The following is a 24682-nucleotide window of genomic DNA, read 5'->3' on the forward strand; positions in this document are numbered from 1 at the left end:
CTCAATACTAAGCCACAGTTCTCGACAAGAACTGGATAGGTCCTGGATTGTCCTGGCCATCCGCCGTCACTTCACCCCACTCAAGAAATATTTTACCAGTGTCTATTGTCATTGGAGAACCATGTAGAACCAACCTAAGACCACCGAAGAGCTGTAGGTCAAGAATGGGGTATCATGTAGATGAGGAAGGCAGGCTGAGTTACCAGAGAAAATAGATATGCTTCTGTGTAGACTTGGTGGTCAGGCCAGGTACAGCTCAGGCAGTTAGGGAGGCTATATGTGTAGAAAGGAGAATGTCCATGACTTACTGCACAAAATGGAACACTGACACACCCACCTGCAGTACATGCTGTCTAACAACCTCTGCTTGGACTATGACCCACAAGCTATTTACCCTCCACTACTTGCAGAAAGGAGGAGGCTAATTAGAGTCCGATCAATCTTTGATAGAATTGTAAAAGACTTACTAGTGTTACAAACACTTGATATCAAATTTAAACAATATCCTTCATCGGAGGTGTGTGAGGACGCTATAGCAATAGGAAGAGTGCAACATCCTGGAGAGATTGAACATGTGGGTGACATGCAGCACATTATTCGCAAACAGGTAATAGAATTGGAGCCTTTTGATTTGCTCATTGGTTGTAGTCCATGTAATGACCTATTTGTGGTCAACTAGGCCTGGAAAGGTATCCATGTGGGCACCAGATCACTCTATTTTGGGATCCCTCGTTTGATGAATAAATTCATGAGTCAGCCAGGTGAAGATCGCAAATTCTTTTGGTTGTTTGAAAGTGTTGTTGCCTTGGGAAAAATGTTCCAGCGAACTATATCCCACCTCCTGGAGATTGATGCCAATGCAGTGTCAACTAATCCTCAAGAATTATACTTCTGGGGTAACCGGCCCATCATGAACAGCCATCTGTTTCTTACAGCAAATGACAAGATGAAGCTTCAGGACTTTTCGAAACCTAGAAGAATTGAAAAGTTCCCGAAAATTTGCACAATAACCACCAACCTCATTTTCCTTTGTCAGGGAAAACAGCACAAGTTCCCGGTGACTATTAGTGGGAAGGAGGATGTCTTCTTGTGCACAGAGATGGAAAGGGTCTTTGATTTATTTCCTTATTACACTAACGTCTCCAAAATGAGCCACAGCTCCCGATAAGAACTAGGCAGGTCCTGGAGTGTCCTGGTCATCTGATGTCTCTTCATTCTACTCAAATAATTATTTACTAGTGTCTAATGTCATTGCAGAACCATGTAGCATCAACCCAAGACCACTGAAGAGCTATAGGTCAAGATTGAGGGTATACTGTACAAGAGGAAGGTTGGCTGAGTTACTACAGAGTATGCTGTTCCAGGTAGAAATTTTAGTAAACAATTGTATTCCCCATTAAATAAGAATTCTTTTTTGAGATCCCTCGTATGCTGAATAAAGTCATGCGTCAGCCAGGTGAAAATCGACCATTACTTTGGTTGTTTGAAAGTGTTGTCGTCTTGGAAATAAATGTTCCAGCAAACTACATCCTACCTCTTGGAGATTAACCCAGTGGGGATTGGTGCCAATGCGTCGAGAACTGTGGCTTAGTCTTGAGACATCTGTATAGTGAGGGTGGGAATCAAAGACCCGATGCATTGTTGGCTGATGATTAAGCCTGAAAGTTCTGGGGTAACCTGCCCATCAAGAACAGGTCTCTGGTTGCTACAGCAAATTATAAGATGAAGCATCATTGGAAACCTAGAAGAATCGAAAAGTTCCCTAAAATCCATACCATAACCACCAACCACATTTTCCTGTGTCAGGGAAAACAGCACATGTTCCTGGTGACTATGAACGGGAAGTAGGACATCTTGTGTTACACAGAGATGGAGGGGGTCTTTGATTCCCACCCTCACTATACAGATGTCTCAAGACTAAGCCACAGTTCTCGACAAGAACTGGATAGGTCCTGTATTTTCCTGGCCATCCGCCGTCACTTCACCCCACTCAAGAAATAGTTTACCAGTGTCTATTGTCATTGGAGAACCATGTAGAACCAACCTAAGACCACCGAAGAGCTGTAGGTCAAGAATGGGGTATCATGTAGATGAGGAAGGCAGGCTGAGTTACCAGAGAAAATAGATATGCTTCTGTGTAGACTTGGTGGTCAGGCTAGGTACAGCTCAGGCAGTTAGGGAGGCTATAAGTGTAGAAAGGAGAATGTCCATGACTTACTGCACAAAATGGAACACTGACACACCCACCTGCAGTACATGCTGTCTAACAACCTCTGCTTGGACTATGACCCACAAGCTATTTACCCTCCACTACTTGCAGAAAGGAGGAGGCTAATTAGAGTCCGATCAATCTTTGATAGAATTGTAAAAGACTTAGTAGTGTTACAAACACTTGATATCAAATTTAAACAATATCCTTCATCGGAGGTGTGTGAGGACGCTATAGCAATAGGAAGAGTGCAACATCCTGGAGAGATTGAACATGTGGGTGACATGCAGCACATTGTTCGCAAACAGGTAATAGAATTGGAGCCTTTTGATTTGCTCATTGGTTGCAGTCCATGTAATGACCTATTTGTGGTCAACTAGGCCTGGAAAGGTATCCATGTGGGCACCAGATCACTCTATTTTGGGATCCCTCGTTTGATGAATAAAGTCATGAGTCAGCCAGGTGAAGATCGCAAATTCTTTTGGTTGTTTGAAAGTGCTGTTGCCTTGGGAAAAATGTTCCAGCGAACTACATCCCACCTCCTGGAGATTGATGCCAATGCAGTGTCAACTAATCCTCAAGAATTATACTTCTGGGGTAACCGGCCCATCATGAACAGCCATCTGTTTCTTACAGCAAATGACAAGATGAAGCTTCAGGACTTTTCGAAACCTAGAAGAATTGAAAAGTTCCCGAAAATTTGCACAATAACCACCAACCTCATTTTCCTTTGTCAGGGAAAACAGCACAAGTTCCCGGTGACTATTAGTGGGAAGGAGGATGTCTTCTTGTGCACAGAGATGGAAAGGGTCTTTGATTTATTTCCTTATTACACTAACGTCTCCAAAATGAGCCACAGCTCCCGATAAGAACTAGGCAGGTCCTGGAGTGTCCTGGTCATCTGATGTCTCTTCATTCTACTCAAATAATTATTTACTAGTGTCTAATGTCATTGCAGAACCATGTAGCATCAACCCAAGACCACTGAAGAGCTATAGGTCAAGATTGAGGGTATACTGTACAAGAGGAAGGTTGGCTGAGTTACTACAGAGTATGCTGTTCCAGGTAGAAATTTTAGTAAACAATTGTATTCCCCATTAAATAAGAATTCTTTTTTGAGATCCCTCGTATGCTGAATAAAGTCATGCGTCAGGCAGGTGAAAATCGACCATTACTTTGGTTGTTTGAAAGTGTTGTCGTCTTGGAAATAAATGTTCCAGCAAACTACATCCTACCTCTTGGAGATTAACCCAGTGGGGATTGGTGCCAATGCGTCGAGAACTGTGGCTTAGTCTTGAGACATCTGTATAGTGAGGGTGGGAATCAAAGACCCGATGCATTGTTGGCTGATGATTAAGCCTGAAAGTTCTGGGGTAACCTGCCCATCAAGAACAGGCCTCTGGTTGCTACAGCAAATTATAAGATGAAGCATCATTGGAAACCTAGAAGAATCGAAAAGTTCCCTAAAATCCATACCATAACCACCAACCACATTTTCCTGTGTCAGGGAAAACAGCACATGTTCCTGGTGACTATGAACGGGAAGTAGGACATCTTGTGTTACACAGAGATGGAGGGGGTCTTTGATTCCCACCCTCACTATACAGATGTCTCAAGACTAAGCCACAGTTCTCGACAAGAACTGGATAGGTCCTGGATTGTCCTGGCCATCCGCCGTCACTTCACCCCACTCAAGAAATATTTTACCAGTGTCTATTGTCATTGGAGAACTATGTAGAACCAACCTAAGACCACCGAAGAGCTGTAGGTCAAGAATGGGGTATCATGTAGATGAGGAAGGCAGGCTGAGTTACCAGAGAAAATAGATATGCTTCTGTGTAGACTTGGTGGTCAGGCCAGGTACAGCTCAGGCAGTTAGGGAGGCTATATGTGTAGAAAGGAGAATGTCCATGACTTACTGCACAAAATGGAACACTGACACACCCACCTGCAGTACATGCTGTCTAACAACCTCTGCTTGGACTATGACCCACAAGCTATTTACCCTCCACTACTTGCAGAAAGGAGGAGGCTAATTAGAGTCCGATCAATCTTTGATAGAATTGTAAAAGACTTAGTAGTGTTACAAACACTTGATATCAAATTTAAACAATATCCTTCATCGGAGGTGTGTGAGGACGCTATAGCAATAGGAAGAGTGCAACATCCTGGAGAGATTGAACATGTGGGTGACATGCAGCACATTGTTCGCAAACAGGTAATAGAATTGGAGCCTTTTGATTTGCTCATTGGTTGCAGTCCATGTAATGACCTATTTGTGGTCAACTAGGCCTGGAAAGGTATCCATGTGGGCACCAGATCACTCTATTTTGGGATCCCTCGTTTGATGAATAAAGTCATGAGTCAGCCAGGTGAAGATCGCAAATTCTTTTGGTTGTTTGAAAGTGCTGTTGCCTTGGGAAAAATGTTCCAGCGAACTACATCCCACCTCCTGGAGATTGATGCCAATGCAGTGTCAACTAATCCTCAAGAATTATACTTCTGGGGTAACCGGCCCATCATGAACAGCCATCTGTTTCTTACAGCAAATGACAAGATGAAGCTTCAGGACTTTTGGAAACCTAGAAGAATTGAAAAGTTCCCTAAAATTTGCACAATAACCATCAACCTCATTTTCCTTTGTCAGGGAAAACAGCACAAGTTCCCGGTGACTATTAGTGGGAAGGAGGATGTCTTCTTGTGCACAGAGATGGAAAGGGTCTTTGATTTCTTTCCTTATTACACTAACGTCTCCAAAATGAACCACAGCTCCCGATAAGAACTAGGCAGGTCCTGGAGTGTCCTGGTCATCTGATGTCTCTTCATTCTACTCAAATAATTATTTACTAGTGTCTAATGTCATTGCAGAACCATGTAGCATCAACCCAAGACCACTGAAGAGCTATAGGTCAAGATTGAGGGTATACTGTACAAGAGGAAGGTTGGCTGAGTTACTACAGAGTATGCTGTTCCAGGTAGAAATTTTAGTAAACAATTGTATTCCCAATTAAATAAGAATTCTTTTTTGAGATCCCTCGTATGCTGAATAAAGTCATACGTCAGCCAGGTGAAAATCGACCATTACTTTGGTTGTTTGAAAGTGTTGTCGTCTTGGAAATAAATGTTCCAGCAAACTACATCCTACCTCTTGCAGATAAACCCAGTGGGGATTGGTGCCAATGCATTGTTGGCTGATCATTAAGCCTGAAAGTTCTGGGGTAACCTGCCCATCAAGAACAGGCCTCTTGTTGCTACAGCAAATTATAAGATGAAGCATCATTGGAAAACTAGAAGAATCAAAAAGTTCCCTAAAATCCATACCATAACCACCAACCACATTTTCCTGTGTCAGGGAAAACAGCACATGTTCCTGGTGACTATGAACGGGAAGTAGGACATCTTGTGTTACACAGAGATTGAGGGGGTCTTTGACTCCCACCCTCACTATACAGATTTCTCAAGACTAAGCCACAGTTCTCGACAAGAACTGGATAGGTCCTGGATTGTCCTGGCCATCCGCCGTCACTTCACCCCACTCAAGAAATATTTTACCAGTGTCTATTGTCATTGGAGAACCATGTAGAACCAACCTAAGACCACCGAAGAGCTGTAGGTCAAGAATGGGGTATCATGTAGATGAGGAAGGCAGGCTGAGTTACCAGAGAAAATAGATATGCTTCTGTGTAGACTTGGTGGTCAGGCCAGGTACAGCTCAGGCAGTTAGGGAGGCTATATGTGTAGAAAGGAGAATGTCCATGACTTACTGCACAAAATGGAACACTGACACACCCACCTGCAGTACATGCTGTCTAACAACCTCTGCTTGGACTATGACCCACAAGCTATTTACCCTCCACTACTTGCAGAAAGGAGGAGGCTAATTAGAGTCCGATCAATCTTTGATAGAATTGTAAAAGACTTACTAGTGTTACAAACACTTGATATCAAATTTAAACAATATCCTTCATCGGAGGTGTGTGAGGACGCTATAGCAATAGGAAGAGTGCAACATCCTGGAGAGATTGAACATGTGGGTGACATGCAGCACATTGTTTGCAAACAGGTAATAGAATTGGAGCCTTTTGATTTGCTCATTGGTTGTAGTCCATGTAATGACCTATTTGTGGTCAACTTGGCCTGGAAAGGTATCCATGTGGGCACCAGATCACTCTATTTTGGGATCCCTCGTTTGATGAATAAAGTCATGAGTCAGCCAGGTGAAGATCGCAAATTCTTTTGGTTGTTTGAAAGTGTTGTTGCCTTGGGAAAAATGTTCCAGCGAACTATATCCCACCTCCTGGAGATTGATGCCAATGCAGTGTCAACTAATCCTCAAGAATTATACTTCTGGGGTAACCGGCCCATCATGAACAGCCATCTGTTTCTTACAGCAAATGACAAGATGAAGCTTCAGGACTTTTCGAAACCTAGAAGAATTGAAAAGTTCCCGAAAATTTGCACAATAACCACCAACCTCATTTTCCTTTGTCAGGGAAAACAGCACAAGTTCCCGGTGACTATTAGTGGGAAGGAGGATGTCTTCTTGTGCACAGAGATGGAAAGGGTCTTTGATTTATTTCCTTATTACACTAACGTCTCCAAAATGAGCCACAGCTCCCGATAAGAACTAGGCAGGTCGTGGAGTGTCCTGGTCATCTGATGTCTCTTCATTCTACTCAAATAATTATTTACTAGTGTCTAATGTCATTGCAGAACCATGTAGCATCAACCCAAGACCACTGAAGAGCTATAGGTCAAGATTGAGGGTATACTGTACAAGAGGAAGGTTGGCTGAGTTACTACAGAGTATGCTGTTCCAGGTAGAAATTTTAGTAAACAATTGTATTCCCCATTAAATAAGAATTCTTTTTTGAGATCCCTCGTATGCTGAATAAAGTCATGCGTCAGCCAGGTGAAAATCGACCATTACTTTGGTTGTTTGAAAGTGTTGTCGTCTTGGAAATAAATGTTCCAGCAAACTACATCCTACCTCTTGGAGATTAACCCAGTGGGGATTGGTGCCAATGCGTCGAGAACTGTGGCTTAGTCTTGAGACATCTGTATAGTGAGGGTGGGAATCAAAGACCCGATGCATTGTTGGCTGATGATTAAGCCTGAAAGTTCTGGGGTAACCTGCCCATCAAGAACAGGCCTCTGGTTGCTACAGCAAATTATAAGATGAAGCATCATTGGAAACCTAGAAGAATCGAAAAGTTCCCTAAAATCCATACCATAACCACCAACCACATTTTCCTGTGTCAGGGAAAACAGCACATGTTCCTGGTGACTATGAACGGGAAGTAGGACATCTTGTGTTACACAGAGATGGAGGGGGTCTTTGATTCCCACCCTCACTATACAGATGTCTCAAGATTAAGCCACAGTTCTCAACAAGAACTGGATAGGTCCTGGATTGTCCTGGCCATCCGCCGTCACTTCACCCCACTCAAGAAATATTTTACCAGTGTCTATTGTCATTGGAGAACCATGTAGAACCAACCTAAGACCACCGAAGAGCTGTAGGTCAAGAATGGGGTATCATGTAGATGAGGAAGGCAGGCTGAGTTACCAGAGAAAATAGATATGCTTCTGTGTAGACTTGGTGGTCAGGCCAGGTACAGCTCAGGCAGTTAGGGAGGCTATATGTGTAGAAAGGAGAATGTCCATGACTTACTGCACAAAATGGAACACTGACACACCCACCTGCAGTACATGCTGTCTAACAACCTCTGCTTGGACTATGACCCACAAGCTATTTACCCTCCACTACTTGCAGAAAGGAGGAGGCTAATTAGAGTCCGATCAATCTTTGATAGAATTGTAAAAGACTTAGTAGTGTTACAAACACTTGATATCAAATTTAAACAATATCCTTCATCGGAGGTGTGTGAGGACGCTATAGCAATAGGAAGAGTGCAACATCCTGGAGAGATTGAACATGTGGGTGACATGCAGCACATTGTTCGCAAACAGGTAATAGAATTGGAGCCTTTTGATTTGCTCATTGGTTGCAGTCCATGTAATGACCTATTTGTGGTCAACTAGGCCTGGAAAGGTATCCATGTGGGCACCAGATCACTCTATTTTGGGATCCCTCGTTTGATGAATAAAGTCATGAGTCAGCCAGGAGAAGATCGCAAATTCTTTTGGTTGTTTGAAAGTGCTGTTGCCTTGGGAAAAATGTTCCAGCGAACTACATCCCACCTCCTGGAGATTGATGCCAATGCAGTGTCAACTAATCCTCAAGAATTATACTTCTGGGGTAACCTGCCCATCATGAACAGCCATCTGTTTCTTACAGCAAATGACAAGATGAAGCTTCAGGACTTTTGGAAACCTAGAATAATTGAAAAGTTCCCTAAAATTTGCACAATAACCATCAACCTCATTTTCCTTTGTCAGGGAAAACAGCACAAGTTCCCGGTGACTATTAGTGGGAAGGAGGATGTCTTCTTGTGCACAGAGACGGAAAGGGTCTTTGATTTCTTTCCTTATTACACTAACGTCTCCAAAATGAACCACAGCTCCCGATAAGAACTAGGCAGGTCCTGGAGTGTCCTGGTCATCTGATGTCTCTTCATTCTACTCAAATAATTATTTACTAGTGTCTAATGTCATTGCAGAACCATGTAGCATCAACCCAAGACCACTGAAGAGCTATAGGTCAAGATTGAGGGTATACTGTACAAGAGGAAGGTTGGCTGAGTTACTACAGAGTATGCTGTACCAGGTAGAAATTTTAGTAAACAATTGTATTCCCCATTAAATAAGAATTCTTTTTTAAAATCCCTCATATGCTGAATAAAGTCATACGTCAGCCAGGTGAAAATCGACCATTACTTTGGTTGTTTGAAAGTGTTGTCGTCTTGGAAATAAATGTTCCAGCAAACTACATCCTACCTCTTGGAGATTAACCCAGTGGGGATTGGTGCCAATGCGTCGAGAACTGTGGCTTAGTCTTGAGACATCTGTATAGTGAGGGTGGGAATCAAAGACCTGATGCATTGTTGGCTGATGATTAAGCCTGAAAGTTCTGGGGTAACCTGCCCATCGAGAACAGGCCTCTTGTTGCTACAGCAAATTATAAGATGAAGCATCATTGGAAAACTAGAAGAATCAAAAAGTTCCCTAAAATCCATACCATAACCACCAACCACATTTTCCTGTGTCAGGGAAAACAGCACATGTTCCTGGTGACTATGAACGGGAAGTAGGACATCTTGTGTTACACAGAGATGGAGGGGGTCTTTGATTCCCACCCTCACTATACGGACGTCTCAAGACTAAGCCACAGTTCCCGACAAGAACTGGATAGGTCCTGGATTGTCCTGGCCATCCGCCGTCACTTCACCCCACTCAAGGAATATTTTACCAGTGTCTAATGTCATTGGAGTACCATGTAGCACCAAACCAAGACCACCGAAGAGCTATAGGTCAAGATTGAGGGTATAATGTAGAAGAGGAATGTTGGCTAAGTTACTGCAGAGTATGCTGCTCCGGGTATAAATTTTTATAAGCAGTAAGAGGAGCTCCTGGAGATGTTTCTGTGCACACTTGTTGGTGGGACCAGGTACAGCTCAGGCAGCTAAAAAGTAAAACCAGTGGAACTGCTGCATGTGTAGAAAAGACAACGTCCATGACTTACTGCAAAAAAGGAAACACAGACCCACCCACCTGCAGTATCTGCTGTACAATATCCACTTCCTGGACTATGACCCACCAGTAATTTACCCTCTACTACCAGCAGACAGGAGGAAGCACATTCGAGTATTGTCAGTTTTTGATAGAATTGTAAAAGGCTTACTGATGCTAAAAAATACTTGGTATCAGGATTAAACAACACCCTGCATCGGAGCTGTGTGAGGACGCCATAGCAGTCCGAACAGTGCGACATCCTGGAGAGATTGAACATGTGGGTGGCGTGCAGCACATTGCCCGCAAACAGGGAGTAGAATTGGGGCTTTGATTTGCTGATTGGTTGTAGTCCATGTAATGACCTATCTGTGGTCAACCTGGCCCGGAAAGGTCTCTATGGGAGCACCAGAACATTATTTTTTGAGATCCCTCGTATGCTGAATAAAGTCATGCGTCAGCCAGGTGAAAATCGACCATTACTTTGGTTGTTTGAAAGTGTTGTCGTCTTGGAAATAAATGTTCCAGCAAACTACATCCTACCTCTTGGAGATTAACCCAGTGGGGATTGGTGCCAATGCGTCGAGAACTGTGGCTTAGTCTTGAGACATCTGCATAGTGAGGGTGGGAATCAAAGACCCGATGCATTGTTGGCTGATGATTAAGCCTGAAAGTTCTGGGGTAACCTGCCCATCAAGAACAGGCCTCTGGTTGCTACAGCAAATTATAAGATGAAGCATCATTGGAAACCTAGAAGAATCGAAAAGTTCCCTAAAATCCATACCATAACCACCAACCACATTTTCCTGTGTCAGGGAAAACAGCACATGTTCCTGGTGACTATGAACGGGAAGTAGGACCTCTTGTGTTACACAGAGATGGAGGTGGTCTTTGATTCCCACCCTCACTATACGGACGTCTCAAGACTAAGCCACAGTTCCCGACAAGAACTGGATAGGTCCTGGATTGTCCTGGCCATCCGCCGTCACTTCACCCCACTCAAGGAATATTTTAACAGTGTCTAATGTCATTGGAGTACCATGTAGCACCAACCCAAGACCACCGAAGAGCTATAGGTCAAGATTGAGGGTATAATGTAGAAGAGGAATGTTGGCTGAGTTACTGCAGAGTATGCTGCTCCGGGTATAAATTTTTATAAGCAGTAAGAGGAGCTCCTGGAGATGTTTCTGTGCACACTTGTTGGTGGGACCAGGTACAGCTCAGGCAGCTAAAAAGTAAAACCAGTGGAACTGCTGCATGTGTAGAAAAGAGAACGTCCATGACTTACTGCAAAAAAGGAAACACAGACCCACCCACCTGCAGTATCTGCTGTACAATATCCACTTCCTGGACTATGACCCACCAGTAATTTACCCTCTACTACCAGCAGACAGGAGGAAGCACATTCGAGTATTGTCAGTTTTTGATAGAATTGTAAAAGGCTTACTGATGCTAAAAAATACTTGGTATCAGGATTAAACAACACCCTGCATCGGAGCTGTGTGAGGACGCCATAGCAGTCCGAACAGTGCGACATCCTGGAGAGATTGAACATGTGGGTGGCGTGCAGCACATTGCCCGCAAACAGGGAGTAGAATTGGGGCTTTGATTTGCTGATTGGTTGTAGTCCATGTAATGACCTATCTGTGGTCAACCTGGCCCGGAAAGGTCTCTATGGGAGCACCAGAACATTATTTTTTGAGATCCCTCGTATGCTGAATAAAGTCATGCGTCAGCCAGGTGAAAATCGACCATTACTTTGGTTGTTTGAAAGTGTTGTCGTCTTGGAAATAAATGTTCCAGCAAACTACATCCTACCTCTTGGAGATTAACCCAGTGGGGATTGGTGCCAATGCGTCGAGAACTGTGGCTTAGTCTTGAGACATCTGCATAGTGAGGGTGGGAATCAAAGACCCGATGCATTGTTGGCTGATGATTAAGCCTGAAAGTTCTGGGGTAACCTGCCCATCAAGAACAGGCCTCTGGTTGCTACAGCAAATTATAAGATGAAGCATCATTGGAAACCTAGAAGAATCGAAAAGTTCCCTAAAATCCATACCATAACCACCAACCACATTTTCCTGTGTCAGGGAAAACAGCACATGTTCCTGGTGACTATGAACGGGAAGTAGGACCTCTTGTGTTACACAGAGATGGAGGTGGTCTTTGATTCCCACCCTCACTATACGGACGTCTCAAGACTAAGCCACAGTTCCCGACAAGAACTGGATAGGTCCTGGATTGTCCTGGCCATCCGCCGTCACTTCACCCCACTCAAGGAATATTTTAACAGTGTCTAATGTCATTGGAGTACCATGTAGCACCAACCCAAGACCACCGAAGAGCTATAGGTCAAGATTGAGGGTATAATGTAGAAGAGGAATGTTGGCTGAGTTACTGCAGAGTATGCTGCTCCGGGTATAAATTTTTATAAGCAGTAAGAGGAGCTCCTGGAGATGTTTCTGTGCACACTTGTTGGTGGGACCAGGTACAGCTCAGGCAGCTAAAAAGTAAAACCAGTGGAACTGCTGCATGTGTAGAAAAGAGAACGTCCATGACTTACTGCAAAAAAGGAAACACAGACCCACCCACCTGCAGTATCTGCTGTACAATATCCACTTCCTGGACTATGACCCACCAGTAATTTACCCTCTACTACCAGCAGACAGGAGGAAGCACATTCGAGTATTGTCAGTTTTTGATAGAATTGTAAAAGGCTTACTGATGCTAAAAAATACTTGGTATCAGGATTAAACAACACCCTGCATCGGAGCTGTGTGAGGACGCCATAGCAGTCCGAACAGTGCGACATCCTGGAGAGATTGAACATGTGGGTGGCGTGCAGCACATTGCCCGCAAACAGGGAGTAGAATTGGGGCTTTGATTTGCTGATTGGTTGTAGTCCATGTAATGACCTATCTGTGGTCAACCTGGCCCGGAAAGGTCTCTATGGGAGCACCAGAACATTATTTTTTGAGATCCCTCGTATGCTGAATAAAGTCATGCGTCAGCCAGGTGAAAATCGACCATTACTTTGGTTGTTTGAAAGTGTTGTCGTCTTGGAAATAAATGTTCCAGCAAACTACATCCTACCTCTTGGAGATTAACCCAGTGGGGATTGGTGCCAATGCGTCGAGAACTGTGGCTTAGTCTTGAGACATCTGCATAGTGAGGGTGGGAATCAAAGACCCGATGCATTGTTGGCTGATGATTAAGCCTGAAAGTTCTGGGGTAACCTGCCCATCAAGAACAGGCCTCTGGTTGCAACAGCAAATTATAAGATGAAGCATCATTGGAAACCTAAAAGAATCGAAAAGTTCCCTAAAATCCATACCATAACCACCAACCACATTTTCCTGTGTCAGGGAAAACAGCACATGTTCCTGGTGACTATGAACGGGAAGTAGGACATCTTGTGTTACACAGAGATGGAGGGGGTCTTTGATGCCCACCCTCACTATACAGATGTCTCAAGACTAAGCCACAGTTCTCGACAAGAACTGGATAGGTCCTGGATTGTCCTGGCCATCCGCCGTCACTTCACCCCACTCAAGAAATATTTTACCAGTGTCTATTGTCATTGGAGAACCATGTAGAACCAACCTAAGACCACCGAAGAGCTGTAGGTCAAGAATGGGGTATCATGTAGATGAGGAAGGCAGGCTGAGTTACCAGAGAAAATAGATATGCTTCTGTGTAGACTTGGTGGTCAGGCCAGGTACAGCTCAGGCAGTTAGGGAGGCTATATGTGTAGAAAGGAGAATGTCCATGACTTACTGCACAAAATGGAACACTGACACACCCACCTGCAGTACATGCTGTCTAACAACCTCTGCTTGGACTATGACCCACAAGCTATTTACCCTCCACTACTTGCAGAAAGGAGGAGGCTAATTAGAGTCCGATCAATCTTTGATAGAATTGTAAAAGACTTACTAGTGTTACAAACACTTGATATCAAGTTTAAACAATATCCTTCATCGGAGGTGTGTGAGGACGCTATAGCAATAGGAAGAGTGCAACATCCTGGAGAGATTGAACATGTGGGTGACATGCAGCACATTGTTCGCAAACAGGTAATAGAATTGGAGCCTTTTGATTTGCTCATTGGTTGTAGTCCATGTAATGACCTATTTGTGGTCAACTAGGCCTGAAAAGGTATCCATGTGGGCACCAGATCACTCTATTTTGGGATCCCTCGTTTGATGAATAAAGTCATGAGTCAGCCAGGTGAAGATCGCAAATTCTTTTGGTTGTTTGAAAGTGTTGTTGCCTTGGGAAAAATGTTCAAGCGAACTATATCCCACCTCCTGGAGATTGATGCCAATGCAGTATCAACTAATCCTCAAGAATTATACTTCTGGGGTAACCTGCCCATCATGAACAGCCATCTGTTTCTTACAGCAAATGACAAGATTAAGCTTCAGGACTTTTGGAAACCTAGAAGAATTGAAAAGTTCCCGAAAATTTGCACAATAACCACCAACCTCATTTTCCTTTGTCAGGGAAAACAGCACAAGTTCCCGGTGACTATTAGTGGGAAGGAGGATGTCTTCTTGTGCACAGAGATGGAAAGGGTCTTCGATTTATTTCCTTATTACACTAACGTCTCCAAAATGAGCCACAGCTCCCGATAAGAACTAGGCAGGTCCTGGAGTGTCCTGGTCATCTGATGTCTCTTCATTCTACTCAAATAATTATTTACTAGTGTCTAATGTCATTGCAGAACCATGTAGCATCAACCCAAGACCACTGAAGAGCTATAGGTCAAGATTGAGGGTATACTGTACAAGAGGAAGGTTGGCTGAGTTACTACAGAGTATGCTGTTCCAGGTAGAAATTTTAGTAAACAATTGTATTCCCCATTAAATATGAATTCTTTTTTGAGATCCCTCGTATGCTGAATAAAGTCATGCGTCAGCCAGGTGAAAATCGACCATTACTTTGGTTGTTTGAAAGTGTTGTCGTCTTGGAAATAAATGTTCCAGCAAACTACATCCTACCTCTTGCAGATAAACCCAGTGGGGATTGGTGCCAATGCATTGTTGGCTGATCATTAAGCCTGAAAGTTCTGGGGTAACCTGCCCATCAAGAACAGGCCTCTTGTTGCTACAGCAAATTATAAGATGAAGCATCATTGGAAAACTAGAAGAATCAAAAAGTTCCCTAAAATTCATACCATAACCACCAACGACATTTTCCTGTGTCAGGGAAAACAGCACATGTTCCTGGTGACTATGAACGGGAAGTAGGACATCTTGTGTTACACAGAGATGGAGGGGGTCTTTGATTCCCACCCTCACTATACGGACGTCTCAAGACTAAGCCACAGTTCCCGACAAGAACAGGATAGGTCCTGGATTGTACTGGCCATCCGCCGTCACTTCACCCCACTCAAGGAATATTTTACCAGTGTCTAATGTCATTGGAGAACCATGTAGCACCAACCCAAGACCACCGAAGAGCTATAGGTCAAGATTGAGGGTATAATGTAGAAGAGGAATGTTGGCTGAGTTACTGCAGAGTATGCTGCTCCGGGTAGAAATTTTTATAAGCAGTAAGAGGAGCTCCTGGAGATGTTTCTGTGCACACTTGTTGGTGGGACCAGATACCGCTCAGGCAGCTAAAAAGTAAAACCAGTGGAACTGCTGCATGTGTAGAAAAGAGAACGTCCATGACTTACTGCAAAAAAGGAAACACAGACCCACCCACCTGCAGTATCTGCTGTACAATATCCATTTCCTGGACTATGACCCACCAGTAATTTACCCTCTACTACCAGCAGACAGGAGGAAGCACATTCGAGTATTGTTACTTTTTGCTAGACTTGTAAAAGGCTTACTGATGCTAAAAAATACTTGGTATCAGGATTAAACAACACCCTGCATCGGAGCTGTGTGAGGACGCCATAGCAGTCCGAACAGTGCGACATCCTGGAGAGATTGAACATGTGGGTGGCGTGCAGCACATTGCCCGCAAACAGGTAGTAGAATTGGGGCTTTGATTTGCTCATTGGTTGTAGTCCATGTAATGACCTATCTGTGGTCAACCTGGCACGGAAAGGTCTCTATGGGAGCACCAGAACATTCTTTTTTGAGATCCCTCGTATGCTGAATAAAGTCATGCGTCAGCCAGGTGAAAATCAACTTTGGTTGTTTGAAAGTGTTGTTGCCTTGGGAAAAATGTTCCAGCGAACTATATCCCACCTCCTGGAGATTGATGCCAATGCAGTGTCGAATAATCCTCAAGCATGATACTTCTGGAGTAACCTGCCCATCATGAACAGGCATCTAGTTGCAACAGCAAATGACAAGATGAAGCTTCAGGACTTTTGGAAACCTAGAAGAATTGAAAAGTTCCCTAAAATTTGCACAATAACCACCAACCTCATTTTCCTTTGTCAGGGAAAACAGCACAAGTTCCCGGTGACTATTAATGGGAAGCACGTCCTGGAGTGTCCTGGTCATCTGATGTTTCTTCATTCTACTCAAATAATTATTTACTAGTATCTAATGTCATTGCAGAACCATGTAGCATCAACCCAAGACCACTGAAGAGCTATAGGTCAAGATTTAGGGTATACTGTACAAGAGGAAGGTTGGCTGAGTTACTACAGCGTATGCTGTTCCAGGTAGAAATTTTAGTAAACAATTGTATTCCCCATTAAATAAGAATTCTTTTTTGAGATCCCTCGTATGCTGAATAAAGTCATGCGTCAGCCAGGTGAAAATCGACCATTACTTTGGTTGTTTGAAAGTGTTGTCGTCTTGGAAATAAATGTTCCAGCAAACTACATCCTACCTCTTGCAGATAAACCCAGTGGGGATTGGTGCCAATGCATTGTTGGCTGATCATTAAGCCTGAAAGTTCTGGGGTAACCTGCCCATCAAGAACAGGCCTCTTGTTGCTACAGCAAATTATAAGATGAAGCATCATTGGAAACCTAGAAGAATCGAAAAGTTCCCTAAAATCCATACCATAACCACCAACCACATTGTCCTGTGTCAGGGAAAACAGCACATGTTCCTGATGACTATGAACGGGAAGTAGGACATCTTGTGTTACACAGAGATGGAGGGGATCTTTGATTCCCACCCTCACTATACGGACGTCTCAAGACTAAGCCACAGTACCCGAGAAGAACTGGATAGGTCCTGGATTGTCCTGGCCATCCGCCGTCACTTCACCCCACTCAAGCAATATTTTACCAGTGTCTAATGTCATTGGAGAACCATATAGCATCAACCCAAGACTACTGAAGAGCTATAGGTCAAGATTGAGGGTATAATGTTCAAGAGGAAGGTAGGCTGAGTTACTACAGCGTATGCTGTTCCAGGTAGAAATTTTTGTAAACAATTGTATTCCCCATTAAATAAGAATTCTGGAGCATTTTTTGTTAGAACGAAGTTATGATGTTTCACTGTTATTCCTCCTAGAAATTTATGAATTAACAACTGTATGTTACCAGTTGGGGGTGCGTCCAGAGTGAGACTGTGTAGGGACACACGACTTTGACAAGGGGAATTGTAGCACCCAGTTATTTGTACATTTCTAGGAGGAATAAGACAGGAATGGCACAACGAGTTCTAGGAAAATATGTTCCAGAATTGTTATTTTTTATGTGAAAAACAAGCGCTTTATTTACTAAAAAAGACATGTCACGAGAGCTGACAGGTCCTCTAAAGGGTACATCCACACACAACGTAAACAATGCAGAATTTTCACCCAGATTTTCCAGGTGGAATTTTCGCAAGAGAAATTGACATTCTAAAGATTGAGATTCTGCACGGCAAGTCAATTTTCTTACTGCGTTTTTTTTCTCGCAATTTCTAGATGAGATTTGTTGAAAACTCATCCACATTGCTGCTGTTATATGCTTCGGAATTTGCACACGTAAAATACGGATGGTAGTTTCACAGTGTTTACGCTGTGTGGACAATTTAAGATGGGGACTACTTGATGGCTGGAGTCAAAGGTGCCAGACTAACAGTACCTATAAGCTCCTGAGATATGAATACGGTAAGTCATGCAAACTGTGTCAAACGCTTCACATGTAATAAGCATTACCGCTAAACACTAGAAATACCGGGCAACTTGCTGTATGCTTCCAGCTTACTGGTACAATGTTCTAATTCATACACATAAACGTATCTTAGAAAAGGGAAAACTGTATTAAATTAAAGAGTTAAATATATTCAGATAAAAGCTGAAGGGTCATTTTTTCCATTTTAGATCAATTTTACATATGTCTTTAGATTCATTTATATTTTGGGAATGTGCTTCAATGAGGAGGGAAAATGAACATTAAGGAGTAGAAAATGACTATCATCTAATTTGAAATAAACTGCTAGCTGCATATTTTTACTGCTGCTTTAAAAAACCATTAAGAAAATTATTCTACTGCCAGCCCCTGCCGTACAGTAAACAAGATAAGTAAGGAGCTAAGATCCATCTATTCACAGTATCCTAATGTCTTAATAAAAAAGTGTAATCTTGTAGAAATTTCTTTTGTTGCTTGTAAATACAGGACATGTTTATATTTTTATGATTTGCTCCTTAGCGTCCATAGAGCCACTCTCTCCAGAAAAAAATCAGGCAATTACTTAAACACCAAATTCCCTAAGGCCTTGTTCACATGAACGTGTTAAACGTCCATGTAACTGCCGTTAATACAGCGGCCGTCACACGGACCTATATAATTCAACGTGGCCGTTCACACGGCCGTTGTTTCAACGGGCCGTGTGAAGGGTCGTGAGAAAATAGGACATGTCCTATTTTTTCACGATTCACGCATACCTCCATTGACTCTAGTCTATGGGGGATGATTGACATCGCGTCCCATAGCGCAGAGAACGGATGCCCCTCGGACGTGAAAAACAGCGCAACCGCCGTCTGAATCTAGCCTAATACAGTGAAACCTCACCAAAAGACCACACCCTTATCCAGACCAGATTTCTTACAGATTTTTAGTTCATACATACTGACTATCTTCTTTGAGAGGGCCTCCCCCCTGGAAGACGATTTTTTAATGCAATTTTTCAGTGGTTGTCTTAAGCTGGACATACACTTTATATAGCAGTCAGCCGAACGAGCATTCAGCCGACAGCTGTTCCTTCTAACTCCCCCATGCAGAGGCACGCTCAACTGAGCGTGTATGTGTTTTCAATAGGGTTAAGAGAGAAAGCTGCTGCCAGGTGGCTTATCTACTAATAAACAAAAGGATCCGGCATGTTGAAATTCAACATGCCCGACCCTTCTCTCCCATGATGGCAGATGCCGGGATAGAGAAGAAACGCCACCATACAAATTAAATATTCAGCCAGTCCCGCCAAAATCAGTATACATCCAATAGGGTGTAGGGCCAGGTTTAGACGTTTCACTGAATGTTATTTAGAGCCGGATTAACAATGGGGCTGATGGAGCTACAGGCCTCCCCCAAAATAAGCCGATACAATATTTGTTTCTGACACATTCCTATGTAAATTGTAGAAAAACCACAGTGTTTTTGCTGCAATTTTGAGCAAATCAGGGCAAAACTGCAGCTATAAAGCGTGCAAGACATTTTGTGACCAAAGGTCCTGAACCCATCCACCGCAGAGGACTGTAAGTCCTCGTGCACACTTACGTCACCGTTTTCATGGCCGCTTTTGACGGGTCCGTGAACCCGTTTTAGCGGCTGTGTGGTTTCCGTGTGCACTCCCTTGTGCACTCCGTGTTTCCGTTTCCGTGCGCTGAGCATGGTACTGTCCAGGGTGACAGTACTGTCCTTCAACAGCATTCTCTGACCTGGTCGCGTCCTGTTTAGAACGGGTTTTTTTACCCACCTCCTAATCTGTGAGTATGGCCTTTTCTGTGGTTTTAATTACATTCTATGTCCCATATCTTAGATTTTGGAACGAAAAGTTCTAGGTAGGGACTCACAAGTGTGGGGATCCGTGACGTGGATTGCGAGCTTGCGTTCTTTTGGCCAAAACGACAACTAATACCCCATGTTTTTTCATGGTTACTTACATTGTACATTATGAATACCTATACGAGTATAGACCATTGGCATGCGCCAAACAATAATGCGTCCACACAAATCATAAAGCAAATATCAATACCTATACCAGACTGTGAAGACTACTAGTATATCCAGAAAATGAAACACACATAGCACAAGTCATGTACCATGACAATATAAAATAAACTTTATTGAAATATACATAACACATTGGCCATCAAAATATAAAAACAATATAGCACACAGTTAAAAAGGAGAGTATGGAGGAGCTGCGTGAATAATCCAATATATATGCTACCATACTAAAAACATCCTGTGATGTGGTAACAAATGCAGATATCTATAGAAAAGATAATCATATAGATCAAGTATTTGGACAACAGAAGCACATAAATATATTTAGCACCTGACAGAAGAGCACACAAATGTGCATGCATATAAAAGTATACAGCTAGAGCTCCAAGTTGCACCCAAAACAAAGACCATGCTTTATAAATAAAGGATATTGCACAAACCCATGGACTGCATGATAGGAAGCACGCAGGAACACTCCACACTGACCGCCCCCGACGCACGTTTCGCCCCTTGAGAAAGCTGACGGCGAAACGTGCGTCGGGGGCGGTCAGTGTGGAGTGTTCCTGCGTGCTTCCTATCATGCAGTCCATGGGTTTGTGCAATATCCTTTATTTATAAAGCATGGTCTTTGTTTTGGGTGCAACTTGGAGCTCTAGCTGTATACTTTTATATGCATGCACAATTGTGTGCTCTTCTGTCAGGTGCTAAATATATTTATGTGCTTCTGTTGTCCAAATACTTGATCTATATGATTATCTTTTCTATAGATATCTGCATTTGTTACCACATCACAGGATGTTTATAGTATGGTAGCATATATATTGGATTATTCACGCAGCTCCTCCATACTCTCCTTTTTAACTGTGTGCTATATTGTTTTTATATTTTGATGGCCAATGTGTTATGTATATTTCAATAAAGTTTATTTTATATTGTCATGGTACATGACTTGTGCTATGTGTGTTTCATTTTCTGGATATACTAGTAGACTTCACAGTCTGGTATAGGTATTGTTACATTGTACATTACCCTTTTTTCAGGACGCGCCGGGTCTTATGATGCTGGGAAAGCCTGGTGTGCGGATGTTTGGCATTGCATGCAGGGCAGCCCGCTCTCTTACAGTATGGGCGTTCTAAATAGGCTGCTATTCGGCGATATATGCTGTGCCTCACTATCCAAACACTATGCCTCCATGTTTTACACACTACACTCACGTTTTGTTTCACTCACAGCCCTGATTTCTACACACTACACTTAGTCATGTCCCCTATACCTCACATGTACACTATACACAGTACTTTATTATTTATTTATTATTATTATACATTTACTTCCATGCCCAACACACCACTCCACTCAAGGTTAGTGGGAGTGGCTATCATTATTTAAACACACCTGGGCACTTCCCTTCAACAACATTCTCTGACCTGGTCGCGTCCTGTTTGGAACGGGTTTTTTTTGGAACGGGTTTTTTTTGGAACGGGTTTTTTTTGACCCACCTCCTAATCTGTGAGTATGGCCTTTTCTGTGGTTTCAATTTACAGTACCATGCTCGGCGCGAGGAAAATAAAATTTTAATGTAATAAAAAAAAAAAAAAATAAGTTCATACTTACATTCCTCCTGTCCGGCCTCCAGCGATGACGTTCAATCCATGTCGCCGCTGCAGCCAATCACAGGCTGCCGCGGCCGCTGCAGCCAATCACAGGCTGCCGCGTCACAAAAGAAGGTCGGACTGGAGGAAGAAGAGGGACTCATCACCAAGACAACGACCGGGTACGTATGAAATGCTTTTCATTTTATTTTTAATCAGCAGCCTCTTTTCTCTAACAGTGATTGATAGCGACAAGTGGCTGCCGATTAGTGTAATATTTTTCTAATGTTTTTCTGCCCAACCGGCGGTTGCTGGGCAACGGCTCCGTCACACAAAAGGCACCGCATACGGATGCCTTCCGTGTGCCTTCAGTTTTTTTGACGGCCCCATTGACTTGCATGGGCTTCACGGTCACGGAATCCCGGACCAAAGTAGGGCATGCTCTACTTTGGATCGGAAAGGAGCAGCGAACCATCAAAAAAACTGAAGTGTGCATGGCCCCATTGAAATGAATGGGTTCAGGGTGCTATCCGTGACAAAAACGGATAGCAACCTGAAGGAAAAAACTGAAGTGTGCATGAGGCCTAAGTGTAGTGTCTGTGTGATGTCTGTAAAGTGTGTTTTTTGTACTGTATGTGTAGCGTTTGTGTGATGTCTGTATTGCGTGTTTAGTGTATGTGTGATGTCTGCATAGCGTGTTTAATGTATGTGATTTATGTGAAGTGTGTGCGTCTGTAGTGTCTGTGTGATGTATGTATAGTGTGTTTAGTGTGTGTGTGTGTGTGTGTGTGTGTGTGTGTGTGTGTGTGTGTGTGTGTCTGTGTATAGTGTATGTGAGTGGGAAATATATGGGTCTGGTGTCTCTAATTTTTATTTTTTGGAATCTGATTTAAAGGGATTGTCTCAAGACTGATGGGGCCCCCACCGCTGAGATTCCCACAATTACTAAAACAAGGGTGTCAACCCCCCCCCCCTATTACTCCTCACTGAAGAAAGGTGAATCGGACTGATGTTAAGTTTTCTCCATGTAAAGTTCTCCACATTGCAGTCGTGCTCGCGCCCCTATTCTAGTGGTCTCTATGGGCCCCCAGTGATTAGACATTAATCCCTTATCTTGTGGATAGGTGAAAAATGTCAATCTTGGGACAACCCCTTTGAATTCAGGGTCTGGTCTGAGGTTTGATTTAGTTTAGGGAGTCGAGTATATGAATTAATATAGAGGTCTGGCCTGGGGTCTGAATTTGTTTAAGGGTCTGGGATTTGATGTCTCCCATGTCCCCATTCTGCATTTTATAGTCATGTGGCTGATCATGTATGGGGTACCAGCTCTTTCTAGTTACGCTCACGTGTGCAGGGGTGGCAGAATCAGCCAATTCTCTCCAGTTTTCCCAAACAGTTGTTGAAATAGCAGCCATATCGCGGAACCGTAGAGTAGGACCCCAACCCGCTAAGGCTCAATTAAATGTGTGTCCTAACGATGTGAATACAATTAAATAAAACGAAGTTGCAGTAGCAAGTACAAGGGAGCAAGACCATGGCGACAGCCCATTTTACCAGTGTGATGACATCATCATGCCTCATGGGAACGGGGACAGGTAGGATTCAAGGGCACTAAATATATGTGTCATTGTTTAGATAAACACTGTATGTATGGCACTATTTTTGGGGTCACCTATATGTGGGCCACTATTTTAGAGGGTACTATGTGCAGAACTATTATTGGAGGCAATATGTGTAACACTAGTTTAAAGTGGACTTTGGAAATACTATTTAAAAATGTACGGGTAGTATTGGAGCAGAACAAGCAGCATGACACAGTAGCAGGGTAGTAGCAGGCATAATACCAGGGTAGCAGCAGCCTCGGTATTAGTGGGCAGCAAACTAGCTCTTTGTACGGTGGAGACACTGGTAAAGACAGTAGCTGGATGAAAAGTTTGTTAGAAAATGCAAAGATAATGAGGAACCAAAGACGTCTGGAAGTCAAACTCTGCAGAGACACGTGGTACCCCCAGGTGACATGGCGCTGCTCACAATAGGTATTAACTTTTAGCTCCAGGGTGATGTGACCCTTAATCTGGCACTGTGTTTATTAGAACAATTTGTATTATTTGCATGGAGCAAAGTAAATTCAGCATTTCAAATTTTCTGCTGCGTCCCTGCCACTTGTCAGAAGTATGCAACTGTTTAACTAGAGTTTGAAGTTTTTATTGATATACAGACTGCTTAGTGATACTTTGAACGAATGTAGGGATTTTTTGATACCCTATAAGTGGTTTAAGACCATGTTCCCATGCAGAAAACTTTTGAGTTATATACGGATTGTGCAGATTTTTTTCTGCTGCACAGAGTTTGTTAAACCCCATTCACATGTATTATACAGCACTTAAAATCTGCAACTAATTCGCTGCATGGGCACATGGCCAAATAGTTCAACCCTCTATATGCGTGTAATTTTATGCAATTTGGTGTGATCGTAAGTTGCAAAAACATGAAGTCGTACAAATTGAGCATATTAATGATGTTCTAAGTAAGCACTATCAAAGTCACCATGTACCCCTTACTAGGGATGCACGACGCATCGAAACTTCTATACTGTTCATGTGCATCCCCAAACGGTCCGATGCCGTTATTTGATGTATTTCGATACTTAGCTGTGCGGCCGCACCGTTCAGTATAATAAGACATGGATGTATGAGAGCGGAGCTGCGGCTGTGTAATACAGTCATTTCCGCGCTCCTGAGTCCTGATAACAAGTGCAAGGGGTCAAGATAATGCGATGCGGCCAGCGCTACACTAATGAGCGGCGGCACTGAAGACTGAACATGGCAGGCGCACTACAAAACACCCCCATGTTCTGTCTTCAGTGCCTGAACTGCCGCTGTAAAGGATCTGCCAGACACAACTTCTGTGTCGACGCCCATAGGTAATCAGTCTGCACCTGCTTCTATGTCTGTGAGACCGACTCCATCTTCCACCACCCAGGATGGCAGGCTTAGGAGTGGGAGAGCCTATCACAGCCTGGCCAGACGGAGCTAGCTCCCGCCCTCTGTCTATTTATACCTGCCTTTCCTGTTCCCCCTTTGCTTGTGATTCTTCTCTGTTGGTTTCCTGGCCCTGCTGCAGCTTCTTGAACTACTGATCCTCTGCTTGTGATTGACCTTGGCTTTACTG

General features: G+C 43.3%; 1 protein-coding gene and 2 pseudogenes across 11 annotated transcripts in view; 2 read left to right on the forward strand and 1 right to left on the reverse strand.

The window, feature by feature from the left end:
• Positions 1-24682, reverse strand: part of TENM2 (teneurin transmembrane protein 2) — a 2339501-nt gene that overhangs the window by 321652 nt on the left and 1993167 nt on the right. The window lies entirely within an intron of this gene.
• Positions 347-1204, forward strand: LOC142748507 (DNA (cytosine-5)-methyltransferase 3A pseudogene; annotated as a pseudogene).
• LOC142748508 (DNA (cytosine-5)-methyltransferase 3A pseudogene) lies at positions 13657-14478 on the forward strand (annotated as a pseudogene).

This window comes from Rhinoderma darwinii, chromosome 3, assembly GCF_050947455.1.
Source record: "Rhinoderma darwinii isolate aRhiDar2 chromosome 3, aRhiDar2.hap1, whole genome shotgun sequence".
Classification (NCBI taxonomy): Eukaryota; Metazoa; Chordata; class Amphibia; order Anura; family Rhinodermatidae; genus Rhinoderma; species Rhinoderma darwinii.